The sequence below is a fragment of the Dasypus novemcinctus genome, chromosome 2 (assembly GCF_030445035.2).
Source record: "Dasypus novemcinctus isolate mDasNov1 chromosome 2, mDasNov1.1.hap2, whole genome shotgun sequence".
Taxonomy (NCBI): Eukaryota; Metazoa; Chordata; class Mammalia; order Cingulata; family Dasypodidae; genus Dasypus; species Dasypus novemcinctus.
The window spans coordinates 87,011,638-87,028,537 of record NC_080674.1 but is presented as its reverse complement, the minus strand read 5'-3'; the positions used below and the strand labels follow the sequence as shown (position 1 = coordinate 87,028,537).

At 34.0% G+C, this 16,900-nt stretch overlaps 1 pseudogene; it reads left to right on the top strand.

Moving 5' to 3' along the window:
- The window catches only part of LOC101440233 (spermine synthase pseudogene), a 41,572-nt pseudogene extending 36,874 nt beyond the window's left edge, over window positions 1-4,698 (top strand).
- The last annotated feature ends 12,202 nt before the right edge of the window (window positions 4,699-16,900 follow it).

The window sequence follows — 16,900 nt, the reverse complement described above, 5'->3', positions numbered from 1 at the left end:
TGGAGGCGAGAGAAATTAAATAAATAAATAAATAAAATAAAACAAAATACAACAGTAGGTAGAATACATGTTACCCTTGCTGTCCCCTTCAACTTCTTCCCCAGTACAGTGTAGAGCTGACCTGAATTGCCGTTGCAGGTATGTGGCTCTGTATTGGAGGGAGCAGAGTAACCTCTAAGCTCCTACTGTGATACAAGTATGTATCCAAACTATCAAGTGACAGCCTGAAAAATAAAACCATAGGACTCATTGCTAACGTACCCTTCCAGAATTTGCCCTGCAGGGACAATCAGTTTCAGACTACTAAAGCATTATAAGAAACAATTAAGTCGAAGCTGACTGAGTCAAAGGATTATAGGCTGTAAATCATACAACACAGCGCTCTGGAGTGGGGAAAGTCTATTTCATGCAAAATAGACGGGATATTTTGATTCCTGTAAACAGAAAATACATAAGGCCAAGAGTTAGCACAATCCCAGGATGAGATATAGACTCAGAAAAGATGGAGATGACTTTGCACTTTATTTTTACCTCAGGATGATTTTCTTGATAGGAGGGTTAACTCTGAAGGAGAGAACTGCAGATTCAGAGCCAATTTTCCAAAACTATTGAGGGTTTTTTTAGACCTTAGTTTATTTGCAATATTAGTTCCTGGCACTCAAGGCATTCCCTTCTGTCATATCATTAGCTGGATACACACTTAAGATCAGGGACTAAATCTCAGAGCAAAAGCATTTAAAATACTAAAATGTACAGTGTGCAACAAAAGATTACAAGACAAAGAAACAGGAAATGATGGTCCAAACAAAGGAACAAGATAAAACTTCAGAAACTTGTTGGAAACTGAGGTACAGTGGCCTCTCAAGGAAAGAAGTGCTGTCTCCATGCTAGTGCAGTCTCCAAGGTTACGCTTGCAACCTAACGAATGCGGTAATAAGAGTTCCCAGCAAATGGGATGAAGCTGTTAAAGGGTGAAAGAAAAGATGAGCACATGTATTTTGTAGTGAATAGAACACTTAGACTTTGTACCTTGAGATAAGATTTTTTAAAATTCCTTAGACTATGGGTAATGCTGATAGTTAATATGTGTTGCTGCTTGATGACACGTACGCTATGGGTTTATGCTTATTGGCATGTAGGCGACGTATGCCTGCTTCTTGTTACATACACTGGGGTATATGTAGAGCCCCTTGTAAACAATAAAGTTGTCTAAGGAGTTATTACTTGCAGACCCCCTGATCCCAGCTCTCTCGTTCTTTCTTTCTTTTTCTTTCTTTCCCTCTCCTTTTTCTCTTTCTTTCATTTCCTGATACCCTTTGGGTCCAAATCTCCAAAAGAAACTATCAACGAATAAGACCAGACTTTGGACATATCAGAGAAAGAACTTTTAAAAATACCTTGAATATACTTAAGGAGATAAAGGGAAACAGAAAGAAAAAAACTAAAGGTATCAGGAAAACAATGAACGGCCAATATGAGAATCACAATAAAGAGAAAGATTTTTTTTCCAGAAATACTGTAGTTGAAGATGAAATTGCAGAAATGAAAAATTACCCAGAGAGTGTCAACAATAGATTGGTTCAAGCAGAATAAATAATCAATGAATTCAAAACAAGATAGTTTATATGATTTAGACTGAGGAGCAAAAAGGAAAAAGAATGAAAAAAGTGAACAGAGCCAAGGAGACCTGTGAGACTCCATCAAACATACCAATATATGCATTCTGGGAGTCAGAGAAGCAGAAAAAAGAGGGAGGGGGCAGAAAAATATTCAAAGAAATAATAGCAGGAAAAGTCCCACATTTAATGCAAGACATACACATTCAAAAAAGCCCAATGAACACAAAACAGGATAAACCCAATGAAACCATGCCCAGACAAATAGTAGTGAAACTATCTAAGCCAAAAACAAGGGGAGAATTATGAAAGCAACATGAGAAAAAGAATGTGTTTTACAGAAGGATGCCCCAATAAGATTAAGTGCCACATTCTCACCAGAAATGGAGGCAAGAAAGCATTGGGACAAATATTTAAAGTGCTAAAATAAATCACTTGCCAACAAAGGATTTTATAGTGAGATTTTCTTTCAGATAAGGGAGAAATTAAGATATACCTGATAAACAAAAACTGAAGGATTTCGTCACCATTAGACCTGCCCTACAAATAATACTAACAGAATTTTTCAGACTGAAAGGAAAGCACATCAGAGAGTGGACTGAAGTGCTATAAAGAAATAAAATACTTGTATTAGTCATGGTTCTCCAGGGAAACAGACCAGATAGGATATATCTGTAAATAGTATGAGATTTTATAAAATTGTCTCACATGACTCTGAGGACATACAAGTCCAAGTTTTGTAAGGCAGGCTGCAAGCCAGGGATTTAGATGAAGGTCCCCCTTGAGTTCCCCATGAGATACAGGATATCTGAAGTAGAAATGGGAATTCTCTCCTTGAAAGTTGAAATCATTTCTCCTTTTAATGTTTTCAATTTGATTGGATGAGACCGCATTCATTACTGACAGCAATCTCCTCAGTTGATTGTAGATATAATCAGTCATAAATGCAATCAACTCATAGATTAAAGTCCATGAAATGCCATTGTATTTCAATTAGCCCAGTGCTTGCTTGACCAAATAACTGGACCCATTACCCGACCAAGTTGACACATTAGCCCAACCATCACAGTACCCCAGTGAGGTAACCATATTGGTAATTATAAATGTCAGTAGTATTGAATTATATTTTTTATATGTACCTCTACTTTTATGGGTTTTATATGGCAATGCATAAAAAGTAATAGTAAATGGATAGTTTGCTATACAATGTATAAAGATATAATTGGCAATAAGTACAACCAAAAGGTGGAGAGGAAGGAAAATTATATAAACAGTGTATGAGTATGTTATTGAAGTAATTTTGTATCAAATGAAGTATTATTATTATATGTTAAATTTAAGACACATGGTAATCACAATGGAAATATCTGAAAAATATATATATACAGTAAGAAATGAGAAGGAACTCTAAATGATGTACAACAAATTATCAAATAAATATGTAAGTAGGTATTAATGGAGGAATTAGCAAAAAAAGTATAAGCCTTACAAGAACAACTAGCAAAATGTCAGAAGAAAGTCTTTCATTATTAGTAGGTACTTCAAATGGAAATGGATTAAACCCTACAGTCAAAGGGCAGAGAGTAGAAGAATATATATAAAAAAAGCATGAGGCGTCCCCAGGTGCCTTGCCCTTTCTGCTGGCTGTAGACTGACATGCTGCCTGGTCCCCAGTCTCACATGGCTGCCTCCCCTAGACATGGCACAGGGCCTTGCTACATCATGGCAACAGCACCCTCAACTTCATGCTCGGCACCAAAGCTGAAAGCAAAACCGTTCTTAGAGGCCTCCAGTCCATTTTCCAGGAGCAAGGAATAAAAGAATCAGTGTGTACATGACAGGGCCAGGGTTATTTAGCAACTTACATAAACAAAAACAGCAGCTTTGCCCGAATCTGAGAATTTACCCACATGAGTTGGTGTTGCTGGATCTTCAGTGTTATGATAGCCATGAACAAGGAAAAGAAGAAATTGACCATCATTGAATAAAGCAGAAGTCATAATGAAAGAATTGGGAAAGGACAGTTCTGAGAGGGTGAAGTGATTACCACCCATAGTTCAAGGAGGGTCCATTGAAAGATATTGGCTTATTGCTGATGGGTGTCTGGTTGAGTATGACATAGATGAAGTGGTGTATGTTGAAGACTCACTTTATCAGTACACTAAAATTCTATACTCAAAGCAATTTAGAAATATTCTCATCCTCAGTTGAGATGTTAATTTGGCAGAGAGTTATTTAGCATATACCAGGGTCAACATGGCCAGTGGGAAAGAAGATTACACTGGCAAAGATGTACTGATTCTGGGAGGTAGATTTGAAGGCATCTTATGTGAAATAGTTAAACCAAAACCAAAGATGGTCACTATTGTAGTGATGGACCAAATGGTAATTGATGGGCATAAGAAATAGATGTGAAAAATTTGTGGTGACGTCTTAGAAAATCTTAAAGGACAATGCTATCAGGTTCTAATAGAAGACTATATTCTAGTACTGAAGAACTATGCCAAAGAAGGGAGGAAATTTGAGTACATGATTAATTATTAATATTTGATAACTGTTCCAGTCTCCACATCTCCAGAAGAAGATTCCACATGGGAGTTTCTCAGACTGATTCTTTTTTTTATTAGCATTATTTTATTTTTAAAGAAGCTTTAGATTACATAAATGTTACATTAAAAATATAAGGGATTCCCATATACGCCACTCCTTCCTCCTTTCATACTTTCCCACATTAACAATATCCCTCATTAGTGTGGTACATTTGTTACCATTAATGAACACATATTGAAGCATTACTACTAACCATGGATAACAGCTTACATTATAGTTTACATTCAGTCCTGCACAATTTTTTTAGGTTATGACAAAATATACAATGATTCTTGACTTTTCAATGAAAGTATTGAAACAGGATGGAAATATTATACACAGGGGAACCAATTTGATGGAAGCCCTGTCACTATATGAGGAAGAGCTTAGGTACCTATATAGTTTTGTGGAATTCTCAAAGGAGAGCATCTGTGTCCCATACAACTTGGAGTTGTGAGTATTTTACACTGTTTGGAAGACAACTAAACCTTGAAAATTAATATCATCTAGTCATGTGTTCTGCAAATAGTCATCATGACCTTTACATGCTGTAGATGACCCCAAAATGAGCCAGACAATTGAATATGAATTCCTTTGAAGTTTTTATTATTACTATTTTTAATTTTTAAAAAAGCAAATGGAAAATGTATATTTTGATGAGCTAGGATGTTACTTTTTGAAAGTCAGTTCAAGGATGATTAGCAGCCCAGTGAATGCTGCTAAATGCACTGAACCCTTAGAAGTGATTTTTGTTATATTTATTTCTGTGTGGGTTTTTCACTGTTGTTTCAGTAATCCTTCAGTTTGTATGTTATGGGGAATAAACATAATTGTTTTGTTCCTCAGGGAAGTTCTTGACAGTGTTTTCTTGTCAAAAAATTAACTTAGATATTAAAATGTGATACTTATAATAGAGTTAAAAATAAAACAGCATTAAAAATAGCATTGTTTCCATTAAAATAAGAAAAAGAGACAAGCATGACTCAACTGTTTGCTTTAAAAGACTCACCTTCAGTTCAAAGATATAAGTAGGTTGAAAGTGAAAGGATGGGGAAAATATTTTATTCATATAGTAACCAAAAATGAGCTGGGAGAACTTATACTTTAATATCTGATAAACTAGACTTTAAGTCAAAACTTGCTGCAGAAGATAAAGAAGGATATTTTATGCTGATAAATTGGTCAATTTGTCAAAAGATATAATTATAAATGTTTACGCACCTATTGGCAGAGTTCCAAAATATATGAAGCCAACTTTGACAGATTAGATAGGAGAAAGAGGTATTTCTACATTAGCAGTAGAAGACTTCAACACACCACTTTCAGTAATAGATAGAACATCTTGAAAGAAGATAAATAAGGGAATAGAAAACTTTAACTATGCTATAAACCAGCTTGACCTAACAAACATATGTGGAAAACTTCAGCCAACAGAAGCAAGATACACATTCTTCTCCTAGTGCATGTTAGTTATTCCTCAGGATAGACCAAATGTTATGTCACAAAATAAGTCTCAGTAAATTTGTAAAAACTGATATCATTCAATGTATCTTCTGCAACCACAATGGAGTGAAACTAGAAATAATAAAGAGAAGTGGAAAATTCACAAGTATATGGAAATTAAACAGTTAACTACTAAACAACCTATGGGTCAAAGAAGAAATGAAAAGGGAAACTAAGAAACTCTTGAGGTAAAAGGAAACAAAAGCACAACATAGCAGAATGTATTAGATGCAGCTAGGGATGAGAAGGAAATTTGTTGCTATAAATGTTTACATTAAAAAGAGGAAACATTTAAATTCAGAGACCTAACATCACAACTCAAGGATCTATAAAAAGAAGAGCAAACTAAACACAAAGGGAGCAGAGGGAAGGAAATAATAAATATTAGAACAGTGACAGATGAAATAGAAAATTGAAAAAAAAAGAATCAAGGAAACAAAAAGTTCATTCCCTGAAAATATATAAAATCAACATACCTTTAGCTAGATGGACAAAGAAATAAAGAGGATGAAAAAACTAAAATTTGAATGATAAGAGGCACATTATTATTGTATCAACACATAAAAATAAAAATTATTGTAAGGACATATTATAAACAACCCATACACCAAATTTTAAAACAGATTAAATGGACAAATTCCTGTAAGCATACAATGACCCTACACTGACTCAGGAAGAAACAGATTTCAACAGTTCTGAAACAAGTAAAGACATGGAACCAGAACTCAAAAACCCACAGCAAAGTAAGGCCCAGGTATAGAGGGCATCTTTACCAGTGAATTTTACCAAACATTCCAAGAAGAACTAACACCAATCCTGCTCAAACTCTTCCAAAAATCTGAAGAGGAGTGATATGTTAGACTTCAACCTGCTAAAACAAATAGCATACAAGGGGTTGACAAAACAACAGGAATTTATCGACTCAATGTTTTGAGGCTAGAAGTCCAAAATAGAGAAGTCACCTAGGTGATACTTTCTCCCAAAAGATTGTGACATTCTGCTGCTGGTTGCTGGCAATCATTGGTATTTCATTTTTTTTGTCACATGACAATGCACATCTCAGTGTTTTCTTTTTATTCCAGATTCTGTTGACTTCCAGCTTCTGTCTTTCCCCACGGCGTCTTTCTCAATATTCAATTTCCATTGCTTATAAGGACTTCAGACATATTGAATTAAGGCCCACCCTCATTCATCTTGGGCATACCTTAACTAATAACATATTCAAAGATTCTACTTACAAATGAATTTATACTCATAGGAAGAGTGGTTGGGAGCTGAACATTGTAGGGCAATTTGCTGAAGAGTGCATCAAGGATACACAGACTAAGGTGCAGCATATTCTTTTAGCCACTGATCACTTTATTACTTACCCCACACAAGGGGTCTGACAGAGCAAGGGAAGAGATCTCATCTTATTCAGTTCCCGGGGTAAGCCAAACACTTTTGTCAGGGGCAGTGGATCATAGCTTCACAAGCCCCCCTTCTCATTGGAGAGGAGAGTCAAATCTATGCTGCTGAAGGTTAGGGTATTTATAAAACTACAGAGATGGGGGCCCTACCACAGAGTGTTCTGCCTTGATGAGCAGCTGGAACTGCTTGTTCCCAATATCTGGTTTAAGTTATGACCCAAGCTGCAGAATGAAAACAAATTGAAATATTTTTACAAAATAGAAAAGGGGAGATGTTGGCAAGACTCGGAGATGACTATATTCATGATTTCCCCAGCAAGCATGTCTTTTGTGAGAGATGTGATAAAATCCCCAAGAAGTGAACACTTCATTACTCACCTATGGAACCAAGATCACCCTAACAACAGAGCCAGATAAAGGTACTGCATGAAAATAAAATTACAGACCAATAGCCTATTACAATAGGTACAGACATCCTCCATAAATTACTAACAAACTAAAGCCAACAGCACATGAAAATAATTATACACTATGGGATTTGTGCCAGGTATTCAAGGATGGTTCAACATATGAAAACCAATTAATATAAAATACCACATTAACAGAACAAAGGAAAAATCACATAATCATCTCAATAGATCCATAAAGTGGGATTTGTGCCAGGTATTCAAGGATGGTTCAACATATGAAAACCAATTAATATAAAATACCACATTAACAGAACAAAGGAAAAATCACATAATCATCTCAATAGATGCATAAAATCATTGGGCACAATCCAGAACCACTTCTTGATTAAAAACACATAGACAAATTGGAATAGAAGGAAAAGCCTCAACATGATTTACAGTATACATAAAAATGCACAGCTAATATCATTCCCAATGGTGAAAGGCTGAAACATTTCTCCAAGGATAAGGAACAAGTTAAGAATGCCCACTATTGCTACTATTATTCAACATTGCACTGGAAATTCCAGCCAAAGCAATTAGGCAAGAAAAATAAATAAAAGGAATTCACATAGAAAAGTTAGAAGTGAAACTTTCCCATTTGCTGATGACTTGATTCGATATACAGAAAATCCTGAAAAAATCCACAAAAATGCTTCTATAGATTAAAGAACCAATTCAGCATAGTGGTGGAATACATTATCAAAGTAGAAAATCAGTAGTGTTTCTATATAAGGTAATGGACAATTTGAAGTTGAAATCAAGGAAAGAAAATCCATTTACTAAGCAATTAAAATCATCAAATATGTAGGAATAAATTTAAGCAAGGATGTAAATGACTTGTATATGGATAACCATAAGATATGCTAAAAAAAAGTCAAAGAAGACCTATATAATTGTAAAGACATTCCATGTTCATGGAGTGAAACATTAAATATTGTTAAGATGCCAATTCTACTAAAAGCTATTTATAGATTCAAGGCAGTCCCAATCAAAATGTCAAAAGTCTTCTTTGCAGAAATGGAAAATCCAGTTATCAAATATATATAGATGGTAAGGGTCTCTAAATAGCCAAAACACCTTGAAAAAGAATTAAAAAATTGAAGGAGTCACACTTCAAGATTGTAAAACTTAGTACAAATCTGCAATAATCAAAACAGTGTAATACTGGCACAAGGAAAGACATATAAACCAATGGAATCATACTGAAAGTTCACAAAAATCACTCACCTGTATAAACAACTGATTTTTTTATAAGGAAGAAAAATCCGCTCAGTGGGGAAAAACAGTCTCCTCAACAATTGGTGCTGGGAAAAACTTGATATCCCTATGCAAAAGAAAGAATATTGACCCCTACCATACACCATACACAAAAATTAATTCCAAATGAATCAGAAACCCAAATATAAGAACTCAAACCATAAATCTTCTAAAAGAAAACATAGGAAAGCATTTTCAGAACACGTGTTAGGCAATGGATTCTTAGATTTTGCACCAAAAGCACGAGCAACAAAAGAAAAAAATTAATAAATGGACTTTTTTAAAAATTTAAAACTTTCGCTCATCAAATGACTTCAGCATCAAAGTAAGAAAGACAACCCACAGAATGAGAGAAAATATTCAGAAACCACATATCCAATAAGAGTTTAATTGTAAGAATATATAAAGAAATCCTCAGTTCAACAATAAATAAACCAACTTTGATGTAGGCAAAATACTTGAATAGACTCTCTAAGAAGATATGCAAATGACCGATAAACACATGAGCATATTCTTAACTAGAGAAATGCAAACCAAAAAACAACAAGATCCGTTTCACACCCACGTGAATGGCTACAATTAAAGAAAAAATGTGAAAATAGCAAGTGCTGGAGAAGATGCAGAAAAATAGGAAAACTTGTACATTGTTGGTAGGATTGTAAAATATTGAAGTCATTGTGGAAAATATTTTGCCCCTTTCCCAGAAAGTTAACCATAGAATTACCATATGACCCAGCAACTCTACTTCTAGGTATATACTGCAAAGAGTTAAAACTCTCAGACAGATATTTGTGCACTGATGTTGATAGCTTCATTATTGGCAATTGCCAAATGAAGGAAATAAGCCAAGTATCCATCAACCCATGAATGTGTGGTATATACCTAAAGTATATTAGGTAAAAACAAAATGTGACATATATGTAGAATATTATATTATTCACCCTTAAAAAGGAATGATGTTCTCACACATGCAAAAACATGAATGGAACTTGAGAAAACCATGTTGAATCAAATAAGCCAGATGCAATAGGACAAATATTGTATAATCTCACTGATATGAAATAATTAGAATAAGCAAATTCATAAAGTCAGAAACTAGAGTACAATTTACCACGAGCTGCCATGGGGAGGGAGGTTGTGGAGTTAATGCATAATTGGCACAGATTTTCCATTTGGGGTGGTGGAAAAGGTTTAGTAATGGATGGTGGTGATGGTAGTCCTACATCAAAAATGTAATTAATACCATCTCATTATATATTTGAATGTGCTTAAAAGGGGGAAATTTTAGATGATACATATGTAGTGAGTACTACAATTTAAAAAAGAAACATGGGACTGTATAACACAAACAGTGAACTGTAATGTAAACTATGGACTACATTTGATAGTACAATTATAATAATTTAGTTTCAATTGTAACAAACTTAACACACTAATGCAAAGTGTTAATAGGAAATGTGTGTTAATGAAGTATGTGGGAACTCTGCATTTCCTACAAGATTTTTCTCTAAACTTACAATTTCTCTAATAAAATAATTAAACAAAGGAAATCATAAATCTTTTTATAACTTTGAAAAGATACATGTAAAATCCATGTGGGATTGTCAAGGGATATAAATGAAAATATAGTTGGTTTTCTTGTTCAATGTGAAAGAATTATAGCAAACTCTTCATTTGTTCAAATTAAATCGATTTTCACTGAGTAATTCTAGTGTGTTTGGCAGTATAATGCATGATCTCCAGTACATAAAAACAATAAAAGCAATAGGTTCTGCCTTCAAGTGTCTTATATGCATTTGGAAAGATGATTAAATGCAATAAAATATGATCAATTTATATATATATGTGTGTATGTATGTGTATGTTTATATGTATATACACACACACAACACATAAGAAGTATCAATTTAAATATGTTAAAAATAACTGTTGATTTTTATTTTAGCATTTTTTACAAAGCAATTGTGAACCCATGCAGCTATTCTGTTTACTTGGTAGAAAAATTAATTTCAGTGCTTCTTTTAATTATTCTATAACCTTGGCTTAAGTGTGACACAATTCTAGACTACAAAGGGAAAATAGTTTTGGGGAGAAATTAAATAATCCTTTGGACACGTAACACTTTTCCTAAAAAGTTTAATGCTATTGTATCCAATGTCCTTATCTTCATAGTCACATTAGAACTAGGACGTTGATGTAGATCTTAGTTTTGCTAAGAGCTCTGAAGGTTTATTCTAGTTTGAGAAGGTATAACATGAACTTTTTACTTTTTGTAGTATTATTAGCTTTCAGGATGTATTATCAAGAAGGAAATCTGGATTCCAATTGATCAGGGTCCTAAAACAACATTCTCTATTCCATCTCCCCAGCATAGGGGCATTTGGATCAGGTTCTAGCTCTCATTCTTTCACAGGAAAAAAGCTTCCCAGAATATCCTCTGCTTACTGAAGATCCTCCTCGTAATTTGACAAATTGTTGCTCTTTTCTTCTTAATATCCCCTACACATTCTCTGATTCCCTGAAAGATCTTTAATTATTGGAAAAACAAAAGCTGAAAAGACGAACACAGCAAGTAGCTTCTGCTTTTAACCCTGCTACAGCTATGTTTCATATTAAAGAATTCTGAAACCGATTGTTACCTGAGGAATTAGCGGTCGAATAAAGTGATGGTGGAACAAATCAAACCAAAAAAGGCATAAAATAATATTTTTAAATGACATGCACCATTAAGAAACTGAAATGAAAGAAAAAGTATATAATAAACTTGTTAGAGTTGTATCATCACCTGCATGATTACTTAAGCAGAGTGAGCCAGTTCAACCTCTATCTGAGATACAAAGGGTTATTACATAGTCACATTTGTGTCAGAAGCTAAGTTGATAGCAGAAAAAATACATAGTTGCTAAGGTATTTATAACCTTGAGACCCTGAGTCTTAACCCTATGCATGTTGTTTTATATTTATCATACGGTGTTTGGAATTATTAGTGAATTTTGTAATTCCTTATTTTTCTTTGCCAGTCAATTTTCTCTAGACATTGCAAATACATTTCATAAATATTTGCATGCAGGAGTAGTACTCTGCATGCTAACTTGCTTATGGAAGTAGTCAGTACATTTTTTTTTTTTTTGCTTATTATATGTATTCACTTAGCAATGAAAAGGGCACAATAGCTGACTTTTGAGATTTAAAAACTGTCCAAGATTTTAGTAATTGAAATTAAGGAAGAATGTTTTTTAACTATAAAACATTATTTAATGATAATAATAAGTACTGTTGAATTTCTTAGTAAAAAAAGGTATGAAAAGCTACCTCAAAACCAAATATTTTACAGTCTGCTGTCATGCTTTTCTGTTATGAGATATTTTCCATTATAGGAAGCTGTTCTCTATTTGGGATTTTTAGGTAAAAGGACTGAATATATAAATATCAACAATCTCTTTTATATCATGAAAACGTACGTATTAGCTCTTTCGAAAAAAGTGAGAAGTCATTCTCAAATAGCATTGTGTGATCTTTGAAATTTTCTAGTCTTCAAAAAGAACTCTGCAAGACCTCAGGTTTTCTCTAAAGTAATTCAGTGAAGTGACCAAATACCCCGTATTTTAATGGACTGTATCAGCCTCCTAGGAATTTTCATTGGACCATTAACTTGTCCCTTTATAGCCCTGTTCTCAAATAGCAGTTCTTGTTCTCTTTCAAAAAGCCAGCAATTGTGAAAGCATTTTCTTACTAGGAGCTTTCCCTATTTTGATGGAGGCATTTTTTCTTTTAAAATCATATTCATTCTTATGACTTTTTTTAAAAAGCCACATTCATTCTTACTGAGATAGGGCAAAAAATATTTGTTGAGAGTAACTAACATTTAAAAATCTCCATTTTTAGGTAATTTAATTTTTCAAATATATGGTTTCCCTGTAATTAATAATTATAATATATTTATTGTATATCTGCTATACTTCAGAGTGCTAGAAGGTGGCATTGGTGGAGATATAGTAAAACAAATGCCCTAAATAACAAAGAAATGAAAATAGAACATACTGACCATAAGAAAAATATTAGACATTTGCTGATGAATCTCAATAAAAGAATTGAGAAATTAAGTACAAAAGAACAGCTAAAACTTCACAGGAGTATAAGAGTTATCTGAAATATGTCTTCAAAAATGAACAGGAATCATCAATCACATAAAGAAAAAATAGTCATATTCTAGGCTAGTATTAATGTGTAAACTATCAGTGCCTTTAAACCAAAGAAAACTTAAAACAAGACCAGTGTGATATCCTGGGCACAATTCAAAATAATATCTTATGGGAAAACGGAAATTAGGACACAGATTGAATCAGATTTTTTAATTAGATGAAGAAACCTTAAAACTTGCTTTAAAAACAGTATATTTTTATTATGGAATTCAGTTTTACTACTGAGTTTCACAGTCTCCAAGCATTAGTGTTATTTTCAGGCAGTTCCAGCCATCACTTCTAGATGCAAAAATATATAGGGATGGGAAAAGACAGAATGCTTGTGACATTTCTTTTAGACAGATGATAAGTAGAAACAATGAATGAAATGAATTTCTAGAATAAGTATTTTAAATAATTAAAAATATACCTGGTAATATATGGAAATGAAATCAAAGAGTATGGCTCCAACCCAATTGTGGAAAAAATAGATTTATAGATTTATAGATTTAAATTTATAGATAAATTTATAGATAAATATATAATACATATATAGAGAGCGATAGCACTACAGCTATATATAGAGAGATAGATATGGATAGCTATAGAAACCATTTATGTAATATGTAAAGATATTGGAGTGAAAACATAGCCACATAGAGAAACTAAAGGGGTCTTCTCTGTCTCAGTAAGTTTCTTAGCAGTAGGAAATTCTTCTCAAGGATTTATTAGAGGACTTAATATTTCAATGGCCAGAATTGAGTTACATGCCATCGGTAAATTCATTATTGAGGAGGGAAAGAATGGTATCACCATGACTACTGAGACTAATCAGAAAAAGTCCTCAGAGTCTTGACTAGTGTCATATGGACATGAATGAACAGCTAAACAAAATCTGCATTTTTATTTTTGAAGGAAGGAAGATGGGGAGAGGATTGGATAGGTAACTAACATCTCTTTACATAAAACAATGGAAAACACCCAAATGTTTAATGAAGACAGCATAGTTTATTAAATCAGTGTTATTCTCTCAGGTTTATAACATAAAATGTGTGGGATGTGGGTTCCAAAGCCATGTCCTGAGTCAAGATTACATGGTTAGAGGCCAGTAGAAATTCCACAGAGGAGAATGCCATGATTTCTTTTTTGTTTTGAGAAGCTAAATGTGAATAGGATAATGGAAAATGGAAAACAACATAGAATAGAAGCAAGAAAACTGTGTTTAAAGCATTGGAATAGATCAGGAGAAACATTGGGTTTATCAGAGCAAATGACAATGCTGTTAAAGAAAAGCAGCAGGATTCTATGTGTTTGGATAGGACTTTCGAACAATCAAATGTTTAAAGAGAGAGAGAAAAGCCTTAAGAATGATATCCAGATTATAGTATGAGAACTTTAAATAATGGCAATATAGTGAATAAGTTTGGACCTGCAGGGAGAGAACATTTTTGATAGGCTATTTTGAGGGTATTGACAATATATCCTGGAAGCCACATTCAATATGTAAACCAAAATGTGCAGCAGAAACAGGAAACATGAAATCAAGAATTGTTACCAAAACAGTCATACTTGAAGATATGGGAGACCATCTGGAGAAAGTATATTGGATTGAGATAAATGAGAGACACTGCTAATAGTCCATGGGCAGATTTTTACAGCTTTCTCTTGCAGCCAGTAAATATATATGGCTGACCTCACTACTGTGCTAGATTCTAGCAATCATATCTTCTCCATGTTCCAAAATTTTTGCAGACAAAGGAACCATGTACCATCATTAAGGATATTAATTAGTAATGCATCTACAAGAGGAGAGAGTAGTCTCTGATTGGGGGGACACATCTCATTTGTTGCAAGAACTCTGTAACATCTATTTTATCTACTTCAATGTTACATATACCTGGTTCTCCACTATATTTTTAAAAAATCTAAAGAACTGCTCAATAAGTGACTTTAAGTGACATGTATTTACATCATTATTTGACAATTATTTCATTGTGTGGTAAAGCCACCTATTTTTAAGGACAAAAATCTTCAGAATTACTGTTTAGACAGCTTAGAATACATATATATATATATATAGTGGTTTAAAAAGTTTAAAATGCCAAGTATTTAACACCTAATATTTCTTGGATCCTTTTGTCAAATATATTGATTATGTTTCAGAATATTCCTCTAAGACAACACATTGGAATGAAAAAATAAAACTAAATTTTTGCAGTTATTTTATAAAATAATTAATGCACTTAGAAATATAAGGAAAAAAAAAACACAAATTCAAACCACAAGCAAAATTCTTCTTATTCCAATGTGAATATACAAAACCCCATATCAGTAAAATCCCATATATATAAAACCACTTTGCACAATATATAAAGCAGACGGAGTGAAAATATAGCCTATCATTATAATTTCTATATTATTCCTAAGTAAAAGTGGTTGGGTACAGGTACAACCTTGGTAAAAAAAAATCTAAAAATTATTAAAATGATCTGAATTGATGAAATTGGTCAATTGGTAATTATCCATTAACACTTCACTCTATCATTTGGGGATTAAACAGAGACCTAAAGGAGAGATGGGGATTAGGTAAAGAAGAGGATATATTGTTATGTTCCAGGCATGACACTGAGAAAAGATCCTATGAATGGGTGAGAGTGGTGAGTTTATGGGGCTATAGAATGGAAAGTATGGTTAAAATCAGAGAATAGAAGAAGCAGAGAATAAGATGTGATTGTGGAGGAAGAGGGGATGGATCATGCAAATCCTTGTTATGTTAATTGATTTTGGTATTTATTTGTAGAGTGATAGCAAGTGTGACAGTTTGAATTTGGTTAATCCTACAAGGAGAATATGTTTTTGAACAAATCATATTCTGTGGATGTGAGAACCTTTTATGCATTAGTTTCTGTTAAGGGATCTTGGTTATAATATGTGATTTTGTTTGGATCTCTGTCTTCTTGCTGAATCTGATATAAATGGAGACACACAGAGAGAGACACAAGGAAAGGAAGCTGCCATTTCGATCCTTCCATGTGAACGAGAGGACTGCAAGAAGACAGAGAAGCCCTGAGACTCAGAGAGAGTTCCCAGAGTCTGGAATTGGCAGAGCACAGAGGCATGAAAAGAGCTTCCTGAGGGGCTGGGCCCACTAGGGAGCTCAAGGCTGATGAAATTATCTATATGCCTGATCTTCCACAGCTGGGCTCAGGAAGAAAGAGCAGCTAAGGCTAAGAGAGGAGACCCAGAAGAAGACAAGCCATATGCCTAATTGACCACAGCTGGGGTGCAGGAGACAGAGATCCCTGAGGGGAATACAAAGACTTCTGCAGAGATCGGCTGCCATCTTGCCTCACCACAAGGCAGGACACCAGGATCACAAGTAGCTGACTTTGTTGCAAAAGTACCTCTAATTGCACCTCAGAATTGTAAGATTTTCCCCTAAAAAAATTTCCATTATAAAAGCCAACTCATTTCCGATACTTTGCATCAGCAGCCTGTGGCAAACTAAGACAGAAAGCTATTGCAACATTTTAACCTAAGAGATGGTATGATAAAACTTACACTTGGAAGAAAATACTAATTGAATTCTGTAGAAATACTTAGAGAGTGAAGGCAAGCCAGACAGGATGACTTTGCTGTAATCCAGGTAAGTAGTGGCAGTATCTTGAATCAAAGTGATGTGGTAGACATGGAAAGAAGAAACAAGTTTGTGAAATATGTCAGTTAGATAGCCCAGGTGTTAGTAATAGTCTCTGAGGGCATTGGACAGACAGGTGACATCACAGCTCCTAGGTATTTGCTTTAGGAAGAGAGTGAATACTGCCATTCTCTAATATAGGAATACAACTAGAAGATAGCTAGTTTTAGAAGGAAAAATTATAAATTCTCTTTGA